This window comes from Eleutherodactylus coqui, chromosome 1 (assembly GCF_035609145.1).
Source record: "Eleutherodactylus coqui strain aEleCoq1 chromosome 1, aEleCoq1.hap1, whole genome shotgun sequence".
Lineage (NCBI taxonomy): Eukaryota > Metazoa > Chordata > Amphibia > Anura > Eleutherodactylidae > Eleutherodactylus > Eleutherodactylus coqui.
This window is the reverse complement of record NC_089837.1, coordinates 209,040,428-209,058,981: the sequence shown is the minus strand read 5'-3', so window position 1 is coordinate 209,058,981 and position 18,554 is coordinate 209,040,428. Positions and strand designations below refer to the sequence as shown.

The window sequence follows — 18,554 nt, the reverse complement described above, 5'->3', positions numbered from 1 at the left end:
GTGTAACAGTAATCTGGATTCATTTGATCAGGTAATGTTTTTCCACTGCTCAGTGATTCCATTTTGTGCCCTTTTGTCCACTGGAGTCTTGCCTTTCTTCTCCTCCTAGTCAGCAATGGCACTACAACTGGTCATCTGTGGGGGTGTCCCGCCTTGAAGGAGAGCTACAAGACGAAGCAAACATTGCAGCAAGTTTTAACACTCTTTACTTGGCAGCCAATTAGTGGTACAGTCACTGTTAGTTTCACAGACTGTAGTTAAGCAGTGTACATGAATCAACAGTACGGGCACTTCAACTGGCGTGTGGGTTTCAATGGTACAAACACTTCAGGTAACATGCAGGCTTCAGTGTTGTAACACAGTTTTGTATACTTTATTAATATAACACTTGGCAACACAAGACTGCAGGATTCTGGTAACACTATCGATTTGCCAGTCTTTGCAGAATCAAGTATAGTCTCTCAACTACAGTGAACTCATCGTACTATCACAGTCTAATTTCATATATATACGAGTATACACAGTAAAACCTCTACTAGCATTGACATCTACTAAGGCTGATTTCATGTAAGGCTGTTTTTTTAGCCAAAATTTTTTCTCTACTAACATTGGTTGACTCTAATATCACAGGCATGTGCCGGCCCACGTGACCTTGCTGCTGCACCCATGTGATCTCCTGCTTGGCATCTCCTCCTCCTTCTGCTGCTAGTGCAACCCACCCTTCTCCATCATCAGCGACGTGTAATACACTAGTACAGTACAGTACTGTTAAATTGCTCTCCAATGTAACAGCACAGAGAACACAGTGATAATGCTGAGGACAGATAATGATGTCACCTGCAGTCCTATGTAACAGCACAGAGAACACAGTGATAACACGGAGGACAGATTATGTACTGTAGTACAGCAGATGTAACCTGCAGTGCTATGTAACAGCACAGAGAACACAGTGATAACGTTGAGGACAGATAATGATGTCACCTGAAGTCCTATGTAACAGCACAGAGAATACAGTGATAACGCTGAGAACAGATGATATACTGTAGTACAGCAGATGTCACTTGCAGTCCTATGTAACAGCACAGAGAACACAGTGATAACGCTGAGGACAGATAATGTCACCTGCAATGGCCTGTATCGGTGGTCTATTTATGAAAAATGATTACGAGGCGATCTCCCTCCATACATCGCAGGCACGGGCTGTTTCTTACAGCCGACACCAAGTAGCAACAGGTGTGATAAACTGCTCATCGGAGCAGTTAATCAATTCTGACAGCAGCATTTAAATCCCCTGAACATCATCCCGTACGGCCCCCTACGATGAAGTCGGAGGGAGTCGTGCGGGTGTCATGGCAGCCTCGGCCTTCTGAAAGGCCTCAGGGCTGTCATGGCAGAATGCCTATCATTGTAAATCCAATAATTCATTCTAGACATTCCAAAAAACACACCAAGCCACATCTTTCTAAAGCATTTAGCGCTGCTTTTCCAGCACTAAACGCTGTACAACGCTCCCATTCATTTCAATGAGGCTGTTCACACAAGTTTTTGGTCACTCTGTTTCCACAAAAAAAATTCAATAAAAAGCGAACAAAAAGTGGTATGTATTCCAAAATGGTACCAACGCAAACTACAGGATGTCCTGCAGAAAATGAGCCATCGCACAACTATGTCAGCAGAAAAATAAAAAAGTTATTGCGCACAGAAGATGGCAGCAGAAAATGATTATTAAAAAAATTAAAAGTCGTTGAAAAAAATACAAGTAGTACAACAAAGGCAAGAAATATATGTTTGGTATCGTAGTAATCGCACTGACCCATAGAATAAAGTTATCATGTCATTTTTGTTGCAGTTTGTGCGCCGTAGAAATAAGACGTACCAATTTGATTTTTTCTTTATTTCTCTCCACTTAGAATTTTTTTTTACGTTTTTCCAGTACATTATGTGGTACATTAACTAATACCATTGAAAAATACAACTCGGCCCGCAAAAACAAACCCTCATACAGCTACATCGATGTATAAATAAAGGAGTTACGATTTTATTAAAAGGGGGGAGGAAAAAACGAAAATAAAAAAAAAACTAAAAAGCTTTGTCACTAAGGGGTTAACACTTACCATACCTACTTTACATTGCAATCATTTTATTTTATTTTTTTAATAGGCTTCTGTAGAAAAGAGAGTACCAGTCATTAAACAGTTAATTATGGGTGACTTCAAGTGGATGAGGCCTTGGTGATAAACACCTGCAGTAACCACGGCAACTGTGCTGATGTCATCCACAGCTAGGCCTATGTCATAAAGAGCCTATCCAAGAAAACTCCATGACGGAAGGGGATACGGCCAGATGCAGCGTGGTGCTTGGTGTGTCTGGAGACCTGGAGCTTCACCATCTGTGAGGGAGGAGGGGACACCCGCCTAGCCAGCCAGATCAGCCATATTTACCTAGCCAGCCCGATCAGCCATAACTGCGCAGCCAGCCAGATCATGTCTATTATCCCTAGCGATCCATGGGGTGACAGATGCTGCAGCCAGATCTCCGTCATATCCAGTATCCGCTGCCCGGAGAGGTCACATTTGGATATCTCCATTAGGCATCACACGGGGCCTCTGCTTTGCCCTCGCCTTGTTTACTAATAACTGTCATATGTAATGTTCTGTTATAGGATGTATTACTGTAAGTATGATAAAATGTATCAATTCTGATAAAAGATGCTGTAAATATTGGCATTAACCCCCTAAGCCCAGAGGGAGGGCCGGCCTCCAGCCATGGCTCCGCAGAGGTTTCCTCCACAGGGGGTTTTTCCTCTCCTGAGTGCTGGATGATGACTCTTTGTGAGTCGGGGATGCGCCATTTTCAGTGTCTTCTTATAGCAATTGGTCTGATCTTACATTTGAGACACTGAATAAAAATATAATGTTATTTCAAATAAAATGTTGTCAATTAAACACCAAATGAAAGTGTCTTGTGTATTTGTTTCACAATCTTTGGTTCGGGTGAGGCTGTTTGGGACTCAAGATCCATCACATATGACACAATGATGAAGCCGGACATTTGGTAGAGGCATTTTAAACCCCTTCCCGCTACAGGGCATAAGTTTATGTCCTGGCAGCTGGGTACTTACTGCAACAAGGCGTAAATTTACATCCTTGGGATAGCGCGAGATCCTAAGCAATCTCGCACTATCCGGCAGCTGCAACAGCGGGGTTGCATCAGAGATGCGCCCCTGGCTGTTAACTCCTTTCCTGCCGCGATCTATGTAGATCGCGGCATGGGAAGGATTCACAGAGGGAGCACGCTCCCTCTGTGAAGTAACCAGGCTCTCACGATATAATCGCAAAGAGCCTGGCTGGTTGCCATGGCAACAGGACACCAGCGCCCTGTATTGCCAGTGCCTGTGATCGCTGTCCTCAGCAAAAAAAAAACGCAGTGTGGTTTAGAATCTTGTTCTATTTTGCCTCTGGGATCTGATCTAGTTTGGTGCCGATTACCAGCAGAGGGATCTGGTTGCTTGCAAACTGCTCCCGGTCATAGTCCCCGTTGGTCACCAGTACCCCCGTTGGCTGTAGATCTCGATTCAAAGCTTCTAAGCACCAGCGGTACATGTTATGAGATGTCTACTTGTTTGTGAGATCATGAACGAGGACAATACCGTTAACACCATTGTAGAACACGGCTCTGGTGCTTTTCATGCTGCATGCACTTCCCACCGACCCTTCAACATCCCACAACTCAATATAAAATGTCTTCTCCTACGGGGTCCTATTCCAATACTCATGAAGCCGGACATCCGCCGAACAGCTAACAGTCTATGATGGGTTTCCCAGGACTTGGTAATGACACAGCAAATGGACCAAAGACGATTTTCCAAAACCTGAGTTACCTAGCACCAGCTATTGCAATCATTTTTAACCCCTTAGTGGCCAGCCCATAGTGTCTTTACATCCTAGCTAAGTGGGCTTTAATCCCTGAGGACGTAAAACATGCATCCTGCAGGGATTAAAGCCCCGTGGGCTATGGACGTGACAGCTCCATGCTGTCGGTGCCCGGAGGTAGCACAGAAGGCCAGGAGCCCCGGCAAATTTGAAATCTCTGGGCTCCCAGCTCCTGAAGGTAGCCAGGAGGAAGGAGATAGCATCGGGGACCGCCGTGATCATGGAAAAGTGAAAAAAAAAGTTTTAAAAAGTTAAAGTTTCACCTCCTCTCCTCATAGATCAGATCCATGAGGGGAGGTGAAAATACTCACCCCCCTCTTCCATGATGTTCCCATGCGATCAGGGCCTACCACGGGCTTCTGCACATGTGCCAATGTGGCGTGCATGCGCAGAAGGCTGGAGAGCCCGGCAAATTCAAAATCTCCTTGCACCCGGCTGTCAAAGATAGCCGAGTGCAGGGACATGTCACCGGGGACGGCTATATGTGGTTCCTGGTCACATGATCACCGTTATCCAACCATCGGATAACGGGGATCACAGAGAGTTAAAAAGTGTAAAAAAAAAGTTTAAAAAGTTAAAGTTTCATCTCCGTCTAACGGATTGATCTGTGAGGGGAGATGTTATTACATACCCAAGGTCCTTGGATTTGTCCCCCGATGGGATTTTTATCCATGGACCTGACCCCGGCTTCAGTGCATGCGCCTGTCAGCATTATGGCGGACACATGCGCAAAAGTCAAGGATTGCCAGGGAAATTTAAAATCTCCCTGCTCCTAGCTACCAGAGGTAGCCGAGAGCCTGGAGATGTCACGGGGATCAAATTGCGATCATTTAAAAGTTTTTTAAAAAGGTGAAGTAAGTTTCATCTCCCCTCACTGATGCAATTAGTGCGAGGAGATGAAACATCTCACCGGAGGCCTCCGCATTTGAATCCCGATACGATCATCCTCCATGGACCTTTCCGGCTTCTGCACATACGCCCCCCGGCAAACTGCCGGACACATTCGCAGGAGCCGCGGAGCCCAGGAAATTTCAAATCTCCTTGCTCCCAGCAACCCACGGTCACGAAGTGCCTGGAGCAGTGCTGTTGGCCTCGTGGAGCGGTCCCCAGTCACTTGATAAAAAAGTAGAGATCTACCATTAGGCCGGGCTCACATGACTGGATAGAAATTGCAAATTCCACATGCGTTTGATCAGCGGTAATACGCAGAACAATCAAATGTATTGGACTGCACAATTCCGCTCAAATTAGCAGGTCCAAATTATGTAATCACTTGCAGAAAACAGAACGCAGCATGTTCTATTTTACTGCGGATATCCGCGACATAGAGCTCATTGTGCTTCATGGTCGCGGATATACCTGCTGCCTATACGCAACTACATTGTGTACGGGTTGCAGGTACCCGCATCATTGCTAAGCGTTGGCGCGGGAAATATAAGCAAATATAGGTGTACTGCGCATGACCGCCTGTGTGAGTACACAGTTATGCGCAGTACACGGCCATATGCAGGGCCACGGCCGGGCTCACAGCTGGGATCCACTGCAGGACTCCGTAAGCAGATTCCACATACGGCTGTATGAGTCCGGCATTATTCGGACCGCTACCTGTAATACGTAATTTACAAGAAGATCCAGGAACGTTCGCCTTCCTGCAGTTCCAGGAGCAGCCTGCTGAGCACCTTCTGTGTGAGACAGCCGCACCTCAGCAAGATTATGAAGCCTCACACAGCGCCACTTTTTACACCCCATCCTTGCCGCTGAGGTCAAGAAGTACCCCCCAAAAAGTATGGGAGCAGATGGGATACCCGGTTTAATTGCCCCATGTGCCCATTCCAACCTGCCTCTGTAATTACCCCTGTCTTCAGACATACCAAGCAGTTTACATTATTACTTTTATTTAAGATTTAAAGAATGGGAAAAAATGGAGATGGGGGGGATTATTTTTAGGGAGTCAATTTTTTTCTGCACAAGTGGGCAATGGGGCCTAGAATTTATTCAGTTGTGCCCTGAAATCCAACGGGTATTCCCTCCATTATAGGCCTAGCCATGTGTCCTATAAGTAGATTGGGGCTACAGTGGGTATGTTTCTGAACACAGGACAAACAGGGGTATCCATTTTGGGGTGCAAGTCTTCATTCATTTATTTGCTGTACATTGTGTTTAAAATGACACAGTTGCCAAAAAACTAAAAAAATCGTAATTATTTCCTTCTGCTTTGCTTAGATTCATTCAAAAACTGTGAGTTAAAAATACGCAGTACACCCCTACAGGAATTCATTAAGGGGTCTAGTTTTCTAAATTAGGTCATTTGCGGGGGTTCTTTATCGTTTTGGCCGCTCAAGGGCTCTACAAGTGGGCAATGCGGCCTGGAATTTATTCAGTTGCACCCTGAAATCCAACGGGTGTTCCCTACATTATAGGCCTCGCCATGTGTCCTGTAAGTAGATTAGGGCCACAATGGGTATGATTCTGAACACAGGACAAACAGGGGTATCCATTTTGAGGTGCAAGTCTTCATTTTTATGTGTGCTGTACAAAAAAACAGTTTTTAAATTGACACAATTGCCAAAAGAATCAAAATCATACTTTTTTTCCGTGGAGATATTCTCAAACAATGAGTCACAGTCAGGGACGATGGGCCGCCCAGGGTTCTTTTTTTAATTTTTATGTATTTTAGACAGGGTATAAATTATCGGAGTTTTAAAGTATGCAACATCCAGATAATTAGCAAGAGTCTGATCAATGACTCCTTCAACCAAGGCTTCATTGAAAAGGATGCGTAATTGTTTTTGAAAACACTCTGTCGGATTTCTATCTAGACTCTCATACACTTTTTCCTCTCCCAGTTGATGAAGAATCTCCTGCTCATATTGTGTGGTATTCATCAAAACCACAGCACCCCCTTATCTGCAGCCCTTATCGTTATAAGAATATAAGCTGCAATACGAGGCACAGCCACTATGCAATGTACAGTGCTGTGCCTTGTATGGACTGAAGTGACATGATTCTCACCCGAGCACTGCTGTCACTTCAATTAGCTGATCTGTGGGGATTCTGAGTGGCGGATCCTTTCTGATAAACTGTTGATCGCTTATCCTGAGGATGTTATCAATAGTTATGACCCGGAAAACCACTTTTATCAACAAGCAATGAAGTGATTGGGGACAGCAGAGAAGCTGTAAGCAACATGCAATCAGCTTTTCATTGGCTGATAACATGTAGTTTTCAATCAAAGGCGGTGCGCAGAGCCCTCCCTGCTGGTAAACGCCGCCGTCAGACGTTCATCACGGCAGTGAATACCGGCAGCAGCTGCGGCTCCCCTGCAGGTATTCACTCACCTGCGCTGCTAGCTGTGCTGATCCAGGTGCACATTGTGATTTCAGTTTCCTCTTAGGTTCCGTGAGAGCAGGGAGAGGAGGCGTCCAGCAGCACACTGACGACACAGTGTGCACCTGGGATGAGCGCTGCTAGCAGCGCCAAGCAGAGGAGTGGCGGTGCTTCCACGAGGAGGAGGGGGTAAGTGTATCGGTCTCAGGGGGGCACCATTACTACTGGGGGCTGCAGTGGGATGTCACTATTACTACTGGGGGCCGCTGTGGGATCTTATTATTACCACTGGGGCCGCTGTGGGATGTCACTATTACTGCTGGGGTCACTGTTAGATGTCATTATTACTACTGGGGCCACTGTGCAATGTCACTATAACCACTAGTGCCGCTGTGGGAGATCACTATTACTACTGGGGCCACTGTGAAGTGTCACTATAACCACTAGTGCCCCTGTGGGATGTCACTATTACCAGTGGGGCCACAGTGGGATGTCATTATAATCGCTGGGGTCACTGTGGGTTGCACTATTACCACTGGGGCCACTGTGGGGGACACTATTACAGCTGGGCCGCCATGGGGGTCACTATTACTGCTGGGGTATGTTTACATGTGGCGGTAATTAACGTGTGAATTCTGCAGTATTTCTGCATCCAAAAAGTTGTAAAAATCTGCACACTGTCTATTTTGAAGCAGCCCTGTCCTTTTTATAACGACGGAGGTAAAAATCATACATCGTGATAAGCCCCGCCCCCTGAACTGTTGGCACTTTGCAATAAATAAGTGGGTTTTGGGATGCAGTTTGGGCACTCAGTCTCTAAGGCCTCTTGTCCACGGGGAAAATCAGATCCGCTGCAGATTCTCCATGGAGAATCTGCAGCGGGTCCCTCCTCCCCCGCGGACATGAGCGCTGAAAATAGGAATTTAAAAGCATTTACCCATCCGGAGCGGGCGGGGAAAGCCTTCTCTTCCTCACGGCCGGATCTTCTTTTTCGGCCGGCGGATGAATTCGTCACGCCGGCGGCACGTCGCCGGCACGTCACCGAAGTGCCGCGCGCATGCGCCGGGCACATCCGCCGAGCCGAAGCAACAAAGATCCGGCCGTGAGGAAGCGAAGACCTTCCGCGCCCGCTCCGGTTGAGTAATTCTTTTAAATTCCTATTTTAGGTCTCCTGCGGATCCGGACGGCTTCCATAGGCTTCAATAGAAGCCCGCGGGAGCCGTCCCCGCGGGAGACCCGCATGAAAATGGAGCACGGTCCAGATTTTTTCATGCTCCATTTTTTTTTAAATCCCTTTTATTGACCATCCGCGGGTATTTATCTACCCTGCGGGTGGTCAATGCATCCCTATGGGGTGCGGATCCGCGGGCAGAAGAAGAGTTAAAATCCGCTGCGGATTTTAATTCTTATTTTGCCCGTGGACATGAGCCCTAAAAGGTTTGTCATCACTGTCATAGGGTATGGAAGTAGCCATAGCCTGGTTGTTACAGTCAGTGGGAAACCAAAATAGCAGGGCAGCTTGGGGGTGCATGTGGCACAGAAAGTTGTGTCACCTATATTTTTCTAGCAAAGTCTATATTTGGATGCCCATTTCCCTCCAGTGTGTAGGAGGGTGATAGACAGAGTACTGAGTATGGAGTTCTTGCAGAGACAGCACAGAGGCATTACAATAAGCAACCTTGGCGATGGGCTGGCTGCAGACGTAGTCCTGAATCCAGAGAGGTAAGCAGAAATTACCTGATATCAGCCTACTTGCTTGTTCAACACCCTATCTCTTGCTGCAGTATAAACCTAGCTTCTTCTAACAGGCTCTTTGGAGTTCTTTAGTACTGTATATTGGACCACATACACTGAATGGCCACTTTCTTAGAAAGACCGATCTAGTAGCGTGTTGAGCCACCTTTGACCTTCAGGCTATGCCAATTCATCATAGCATCCATCCCTACGCATCAGAGGACCCAGCGTGTGCAAGAAAACAGTCACAACACCATTATCCACCTCTACCAGCCTGACACCTAGTAGGAAGGGTTCATCACTCCATGCTGCTTGTGCCTCATTCTGTCCCTCCTATCAGCACGGTGCAACAGTAATCTGGATTCATTTGATCAGGTAATGTTTTTTCACTGCTCAGTGATTCCATTTTGTGCCCTTTTGTCCACTGGAGTCTTGCCTTTCTTCTCCTCCTAGTCAGCAATGGCACTACAACTGGTCATCTGTGGGGCTGTCCCGCCTTGAAGGAGAGCTACAAGACGAAGCAAACATTGCAGCAAGTTTTAACACTCTTTACTTGGCAGCCAATTAGTGGTACAGTCACTGTTAGTTTCACAGACTGTAGTTAAGCAGTGTACAGGAATCAACAGTACGGGCACTTCAACTGGCGTGTGGGTTTCAATGGTACAAACACTTCAGGTAACATGCAGGCTTCAGTGTTGTAACACAGTTTTGTATACTTTATTAATATAACACTTGGCAACACAAGACTGTGGGATTCTGGTAACACTATCGATTTGCCAGTCTTTGCAGAATCAAGTATAGTCTCTCAACTACAGTGAACTCATCGTACTATCACAGTCTAATTTCATATATATACGAGTATACACAGTAAAACCTCTACTAGCATTGACATCTACTAAGGCCGATTTCAGGTAAGGCTGTTTTTTTAGCCAAAATTTTTTCTCTACTAACATTGGTTGACTCTAATATCACAGGCATGTGCCGGCCCACGTGACCTTGCTGCTGCACCCATGTGATCTCCTGCTTGGCATCTCCTCCTCCTTCTGCTGCTAGTGCAACCCACCCTTCTCCATCATCAGCGACGTGTAATACACTAGTACAGTACAGTACTGTTAAATTGCTCTCCAATGTAACAGCACAGAGAACACAGTGATAATGCTGAGGACAGATAATGATGTCACTTGCAGTCCTATATAACACGACAGAGAACACACAGTGATAACGCTGAGGAAAGAAGATGATGTCACCTGCAGTCCTATGTAACAGCACAGAGAACACAGTGATAAGACGGAGGACAGATTATGTACTGTAGTACAGCAGATGTAACCTGCAGTGCTATGTAACAGCACAGAGAACACAGTGATAACGTTGAGGACAGATAATGATGTCACCTGAAGTCCTATGTAACAGCACAGAGAATACAGTGATAACGCTGAGAACAGATGATATACTGTAGTACAGCAGATGTCACTTGCAGTCCTATGTAACAGCACAGAGAACACAGTGATAACGCTGAGGACAGATAATGTCACCTGCAATGGCCTGTATCGGTGGTCTATTTATGAAAAATGATTACGAGGCGATCTCCCTCCATACATCGCAGGCACGGGCTGTTTCTTACAGCCGACACCAAGTAGCAACAGGTGTGATAAACTGCTCATCGGAGCAGTTAATCAATTCTGACAGCAGCATTTAAATCCCCTGAACATCATCCCGTACGGCCCCCTACGATGAAGTCGGAGGGAGTCGTGCGGGTGTCATGGCAGCCTCGGCCTTCTGAAAGGCCTCAGGGCTGTCATGGCAGAATGCCTATCATTGTAAATCCAATAATTCATTCTAGACATTCCAAAAAAACACCAAGCCACATCTTTCTAAAGCATTTAGCGCTGCTTTTCCAGCACTAAACGCTGTACAACGCTCCCATTCATTTCAATGAGGCTGTTCACACAAGTTTTTGGTCACTCTGTTTCCACACAAAAAATTCAATAAAAAGCGAACAAAAAGTGGTATGTATTCCAAAATGGTACCAACGCAAACTACAGGATGTCCTGCAGAAAATGAGCCATCGCACAACTATGTCAGCAGAAAAATAAAAAAGTTATTGCGCACAGAAGATGGCGGCAGAAAATGATTTAAAAAAAAATTAAAAGTCTTTGAAAAAAATACAAGTAGTACAACAAAGCCAAGAAATATATGTTTGGTATCGTAGTAATCGCACTGACCCATAGAATAAAGTTATCATGTCATTTTTGTTGCAGTTTGTGCGCCGTAGAAATAAGACGTACCAATTTGATTTTTTATTTATTTCTCTCCACTTAGAATTTTTTTTAACGTTTTTCCAGTACATTATATGGTACATTAACTAATACCATTGAAAAATACAACTCGGCCCGCAAAAACAAGCCCTCATACAGCTACATCGATGTATAAATAAAGGAGTTACGATTTTATTAAAAGGGGGGAGGAAAAAACGAAAATAAAAAAAAACTAAAAAGCTTTGTCACTAAGGGGTTAACACTTACCATACCTACTTTACATTGCAATCATTTTATTTTATTTTTTTAATAGGCTTCTGTAGAAAAGAGAGTACCAGTCATTAAACAGTTAATTATGGGTGACTTCAAGTGGATGAGGCCTTGGTGATAAACACCTGCAGTAACCACGGCAACTGTGCTGATGTCATCCACAGCTAGGCCTATGTCATAAAGAGCCTATCCAAGAAAACTCCATGACGGAAGGGGATACGGCCAGATGCAGCGTGGTGCTTGGTGTGTCTGGAGACCTGGAGCTTCACCATCTGTGAGGGAGGAGGGGACACCCGCCTAGCCAGCCAGATCAGCCATATTTACCTAGCCAGCCCGATCAGCCATAATTGCGCAGCCAGCCAGATCATGTCTATTATCCCTAGCGATCCATGGGGTGACAGATGCTGCAGCCAGATCTCCGTCATATCCAGTATCCGCTGCCCGGAGAGGTCACATTTGGATATCTCCATTAGGCATCACACGGGGCCTCTGCTTTGCCCTCGCCTTGTTTACTAATAACTGTCATATGTAATGTTCTGTTATAGGATGTATTACTGTAAGTATGATGAAATGTACCAATTCTGATAAAAGATGCTGTTACATATTGGCATTAACCCCCTAAGCCCAGAGGGAGGGCCGTCCTCCAGCCATGGCTCCCCAGAGGTTTCCTCCACAGGGGGTTTTTCCTCTCCTGAGTGCTGGATGATGACTCTTTGTGAGTCGGGGATGCGCCATTTTCAGTGTCTACTTATAGCAATTGGTCTGATCTTACATTTGAGACACTGAATAAGAATATAATGTTATTTCAAATAAAATGTTGTCAATTAAACACCAAATGAAAGTGTCTTGTGTATTTGTTTCACAATCTTTGGTTCGGGTGAGGCTGTTTGGGACTCAAGATCCATCACATATGACACAATGATGAAGCCGGACATTTGGTGGAGGCATTTTAAACCCCTTCCCGCTCCAGGGCATAAGTTTACGTCCTGGCAGCAGGGTACTTACTGCAATAAGGCGTAAATTTACATCCTTGGGATAGCGCGAGATCCTAAGCAATCTCGCACTATCCGGCAGCTGCAACAGCGGGGTTGCATCAGAGATGCGCCCCTGGCTGTTAACTCCTTTCCTGCTCGCGATCTATGTAGATCGCGGCATGGGAAGGATTCACAGAGGGAGCACGCTCCCTCTGTGAAGTAACCAGGCTCTCACGATATAATCGCAAAGAGCCTGGCTGGTTGCCATGGCAACAGGACACCAGCGCCCTGTCTTGCCAGTGCCTGTAATCGCTGTCCTCAGCAAAAAAAACACAGTGTGGTTTAGAATCTTGTTCCATTTTGCCTCTGGGATCTGATCTAGTTTGGTGCCGATTACCAGCAGAGGGATCTGGTTGCTTGCAAACTGCTCCCGGTCATAGTCCCCGTTGGTCACCAGTACCCCCGTTGGCTGTAGATCTCGATTCAAAGCTTCTAAGCACCAGCGGTACATGTTATGAGATGTCTACTTGTTTGTGAGATCATGAACGAGGACAATACCGTTAACAATATTGTAGAACACGGCTCTGGTGCTTTTCATGCTGCATGCACTTCCCACCGACCCTTCAACATCCCACAACTTAATATAAAATGTCTTCTCCTACGGGGTCCTATTCCAATACTCATGAAGCCGGACATCCGCCGAACAGCTAACAGTCTATGATGGGTTTCCCAGAACTTGGTAATGACACAGCAAATGGACCAAAGACGATTTTCCAAAACCTGAGTTACCTAGCACCAGCTATTGCAATCATTTTTAACCCCTTAGTGGCCAGCCCATAGTGTCTTTACATCCTAGCTAAGTGGGCTTTAATCCCTGAGGACGTAAAACATGCATCCTGCAGGGATTAAAGCCCCGTGGGCTATGGACGTGACAGCTCCATGCTGTCGGTGCCCGGAGGTAGCACAGAAGGCCAGGAGCCCCGGCAAATTTGAAATCTCTGGGCTACCAGTTCCTGAAGGTAGCCAGGAGGAAGGAGATGGCATCGGGGACCGCCGTGATCATGGAAAAGTGAAAAAAAAAGTTTTAAAAAATTAAAGTTTCACCTCCTCTCCTCATAGATCAGATCCATGAGGGGAGGTGAAAATACTCACCCCCCTCTTCCATGATGTTCCCATGCGATCAGGGCCTACCACGGGCTTCTGCACATGTGCCAATGTGGCGTGCATGCGCAGAAGGCTGGAGAGCCCGGCAAATTCAAAATCTCCTTGCACCCGGCTGTCAAAGATAGCCGAGTGCAGGGACATGTCACCGGGGACGGCTATATGTGGTTCCTGGTCACATGATCACCGTTATCCAACCATCGGATAACGGGGATCACAGAGAGTTAAAAAGTGTAAAAAAAAAGTTTAAAAAGTTAAAGTTTCATCTCCGTCTAACGGATTGATCTGTGAGGGGAGATGTAATTACATACCCAAGGTCCTTGGATTTGTCCCCCGATGGGATTTTTATCCATGGACCTGACCCCGGCTTCAGTGCATGCGCCTGTCAGCATTATGGCGGACACATGCGCAAAAGTCAAGGATTGCCAGGGAAATTTAAAATCTCCCTGCTCCTAGCTACCAGAGGTAGCCGAGAGCCTGGAGATGTCACGGGGATCAAATTGCGATCATTTAAAAGTTTTTTAAAAAGGTGAAGTTTCATCTCCCCTCACTGATGCAATTAGTGCGAGGAGATGAAACATCTCACCGGAGGCCTCCGCATTTGAATCCCGATACGATCATCCTCCATGGACCTTTCCGGCTTCTGCACATACGCCCCCCGGCAAACTGCCGGACACATTCGCAGGAGCCGCGGAGCCCAGGAAATTTCAAATCTCCTTGCTCCCAGCAACCCACGGTCACGAAGTGCCTGGAGCAGTGCTGTTGGCCTCGTTGAGCGGTCCCCAGTCACTTGATAAAAAAGTAGAGATCTACCATTAGGCCGGGCTCACATGACTGGATAGAAATTGCAAATTCCACTTGCGTTTGATCAGCGGTAATACGCAGAACAATCAAATGTATTGGATTGCACAATTCCGCTCAAATTAGCGGGTCCGAATTATGTAATCACTTGCAGAAAACAGAACGCAGCATGTTCTATTTTACTGCGGATATCCGCGACATAGGGCTCATTGTGCTTCATGGTCGCGGATATACCCGCTGCCTATACGCAACTACATTGTGTACGGGTTGCAGGTACCCGCATCATTGCTAAGCGGCGGCGCGGGAAATATAAGCAAATAAAGGTGTACTGCGCATGACCGCCTGTGTGAGGACGCAGTTATGCGCAGTACACGGACATATGCAGGGCCACGGCCGGGCTCAAAGCTGGGATCCACTGCAGGCCTCCGTAAGCAGATTCCACATACGGCTGTATGAGTCCGGCATTATTCGGACCGCTACCTGTAATACGTAATTTACAAGAAGATCCAGGAACGCTTGCCTTCCTGCAGTTCCAGGAGCAGCCTGCTGAGCACCTTCTATGTGAGACCGCCGCACCTCAGCAAGATTATGAAGCCTCACAGAGCGCCACTTTTTACACCCCATCCTTGCCGCTGAGGTCAAGAAGTACCCCCCAAAAAGTATGGGAGCAGGAGGGATACCCGGTTTAATTGCCCCATGTGCCCATTCCAACCTGCCTCTGTAATTACCCCTGTCTTCAGACATACCATGCAGCTTACATTATTACTTTTATTTAAGATTTAAAGAATGGGAAAAAATGGAGATGGGGGGGATTATTTTAGGGAGTCAATTTTTTTCTGCACAAGTGGGCAATGGGGCCTAGAATTTATTCAGTTGTGCCCTGAAATCCAGCGGGTGTTTCGTCCTTTATAGGCCTAGCTACGTGTCCCATAAGTAGATTGGGGCTACAGTGGGTATGGTTCTGAACACAGGACAAACAGGAGGATCCATTTTGGGTGCAAGTCTCCATTCATTTGTATGCTGTACAAAAAAAACTTGTTTTTAAAATGACACAATTGCCAAAAAAATAAAAATTGTAATTATTTCTTTCTGCTTTGCCTAGCTTCATTCAAAAACTGTAAGCTCAAAATATGCAGTACACCCCTACTGGAATTCATTAAGGGGTCTAGTTTTCTAAATTAGGTCATTTGCGGGGGTTCTTTATCGTTTTGGCCGCTCAAGGGCTCTACAAGTGGGCAATGCGGCCTGGAATTTATGCAGTTGCACCCTGAAATCCAACAGGTGTTCTCTCCATTATCGACCAAACCATGTGTCCTCTAAGTAGATTAGGGCAACAATGGGTATGATTCTGAACACAGGGCAAACAGGGGTATCCATAGTGAACCACATTGGTACTGCCACCCTGGGCTCCCCCTGGAGTCTTAATGCCACACTGCAAATTTTTAATTCTTGATTTTCCCTTCCGTGATGCATTTATATTAGTGTAGGGACCCACTACAACGCAAGGAACCGTGAAATGGTTAGTGGGCTCATGTATCTTGGCCAACATCCAACCAATGCCTTGCATTTATTTTCTATCATTCACATGCAGTGTGGCATTAAGACTCCAGGGGAAGCCCAGGGTGGCAGTACCAATGTGGTTCACTGATGGATATGCAGGGCAACCCGCCAAATTATCATGGCGTCATTAATAGGTTGCTGGTCTGCATGGTAAACTACATATATCAGAATGGTCTGGCACCCTGTATCCACTATGTGTGGGAGTCTACACCAAGCATCCACCCCCCTCATTATCAGGAGGCAGTGTGAGGCCTTAGTCACACGGGCGTTTTTTCACGCGATTTGCGCATCGTATGACGGATGCGCATGCGCAAATCGCGTGACCGGCGCCGAAAAATCGGCCCAAAAATCGCCCGAAAATCTGCTCCTAGCCGCTTTTCATTAGAAACGGGCCGGAGCTGTCCAGCGCATTGCATTCAATGGAGACGGCAATACAGCGGCTCCATTAAATGCAAGCGCTGCGGGCGAGTGTGGGATGAATTGTCGGGAAGGGGTTAAATATATAACCCCTTTCCTGCAATGCATCCTGAAAAGTGAAAAAATAAAAAAAATGTATGTACTTACCTGCTCCCGGCCGCTGGAGATCCCGGCGGCCGGCCTGCAGTGGGTGTGAAGGGGCTGTGACTCAGGCTTGTCCCTGATTGGCTCAGCGCTGAGCCAATCAGAAGCAAGTCTCAGTCACACCCATTCATGAATTCATGAATGGGTGTGACTGAGATCAGCCTCTGATTGGCTCAGGCTGAGCCAATCAGGGGCAAGCCTGAGTCACACCCCCTTCACACCCACTGCAGGACGGCCGCGGGGATCTCAGGCTGCCGGGAGCAGGTGAGTACATCCTTTTTTTTTATTTTTTCACTTTTCAGGATGCATTGCAGGAAAGGGGTTATATATTTAACCCCTTCCCAACAATTAACCCCGCGCACGCCGGCAGCCCATTGCTTTCAATGGAGCGGCTGTATTGCCGCTCCATTGAATTCAATGGAGCGGCTGTATTGCCGCTCCATTGAATTCAATGGGCAAACATCGTTCTTCTCTGCCACAGCTGTTCCAGCTGTGGCAGAGAAGAATGATTTGTCTTCTATATGTTCTCATTGGGGTCGGCGCTACTGCCGCCGGCCCCATTGAGCGCATATAGAGAAGAGAACAGGAATCGCAGATCGCAGATAGGTGCGATCTGCGATTTCTGTTCTCTAATTTATCGGACGAGCGCATAAAAAGCGCTCATGTGTCCGATACCATTGCAAAGCAATGGTTTTAAAAAATCGCCGGACGCATGCGCATGCGCAAATCGCGGCAATAAACGCCCGTGTGACTGAGCCCTGAGTGGGTGTTTCATCGGTGCCCTCACAGGTGTTATTGGCTCCTCCATTTGGTAGTCAGCTACCTGCATGGTGAGAGGAGGATGCATCTATATGCACTCCTCACGCAGTAAGCCATTTTCTGTCTTTGAAAAAAATACTAGTACAACAAAAGCAAGAACTATATAAGTTTGGTATCGTAGTAATCGCACTGACCCATAGAATAAAGTTATTATGTAATTTTTGTTGCAGTTTGTGCGCCGTAGAAATAAGACGTACCAATTTAATTTTATTTTATTTCTCTCCACTTAGAATTTTTTTTACGTTTTTCCAGTACATTATATGGCACATTAAATAATACTATTAAAAAATACAACTCGGTCCGCAAAAACAAGCCCTCATACAGCGATTTTATTAAAAGGGGGGAGGAAAAAGCGAAAATAGAAAAAAACTAAAAAGCTTTGTCACTAAGGGGTTAACACTTACCATACCTACTTTACATTGCAATTATTTTTTTTTATTTTTTAATAGGCTTCTGTAGAAAAGGACAGCATCAGTCATTAAACAGTTAATTATGGGTGACTTCAAGTGGATGAGGCCTTGGTGATAAACACCTGCAGTAACCACGGCAACTGTGCTGATGTCATCCACAGCTAGGCCTATGTCATAAAGAGCCTATCCAAGAAAACTCCATGACAGAAGGGGATACGGCCAGATGCAGCGTGGTGCTTGGTGTGTCTGGAGACCTGGAGCTTCACCATCTGTGAGGGAGGAGGGGGACACCCGCCTAGCCAGCCAGATCAGCCATATTTACCTAGCCAGCCCGATCAGCCATAACTGCGCAGCCAGCCAGATCATGTCTATTATCCCTAGCGATCCATGGGGTGACAGATGCTGCAGCCAGATCTCCGTCATATCCAGTATCCGCTGCCCGGAGAGGTCACATTTCGATATCTCCATTAGGCATCACACGGGGCCTCTGCTTTGCCCTCGCCTTGTTTACTAATAACTGTCATATGTAATGTTCTGTTATAGGATGTATTACTGTAAGTATGATAAAATGTACCAATTCTGATAAAAGATGCTGTTACATATTGGCATTAACCCCCTAAGCCCAGAGGGAGGGCCGTCCTCCAGCCATGGCTCCCCAGAGGTTTCCTCCACAGGGGGTTTTTCCTCTCCTGAGTGCTGAATGATGACTCTTCGTGAGTCGGGGATGCGCCATTTTCAGTGTCTACTTAT

The 18,554-nt window shown here is 46.3% G+C and overlaps 1 protein-coding gene and 1 pseudogene across 1 annotated transcript in view; one reads left to right on the top strand and one right to left on the bottom strand.

Annotated features, from left to right (window-relative positions):
* Window positions 1-18,554, top strand: part of ADAT2 (adenosine deaminase tRNA specific 2) — a 628,714-nt gene that overhangs the window by 104,699 nt on the left and 505,461 nt on the right. The gene's annotated exons all lie outside the window — the stretch shown is intronic.
* Window positions 3,408-5,267, bottom strand: LOC136576569 (rab-like protein 3; annotated as a pseudogene).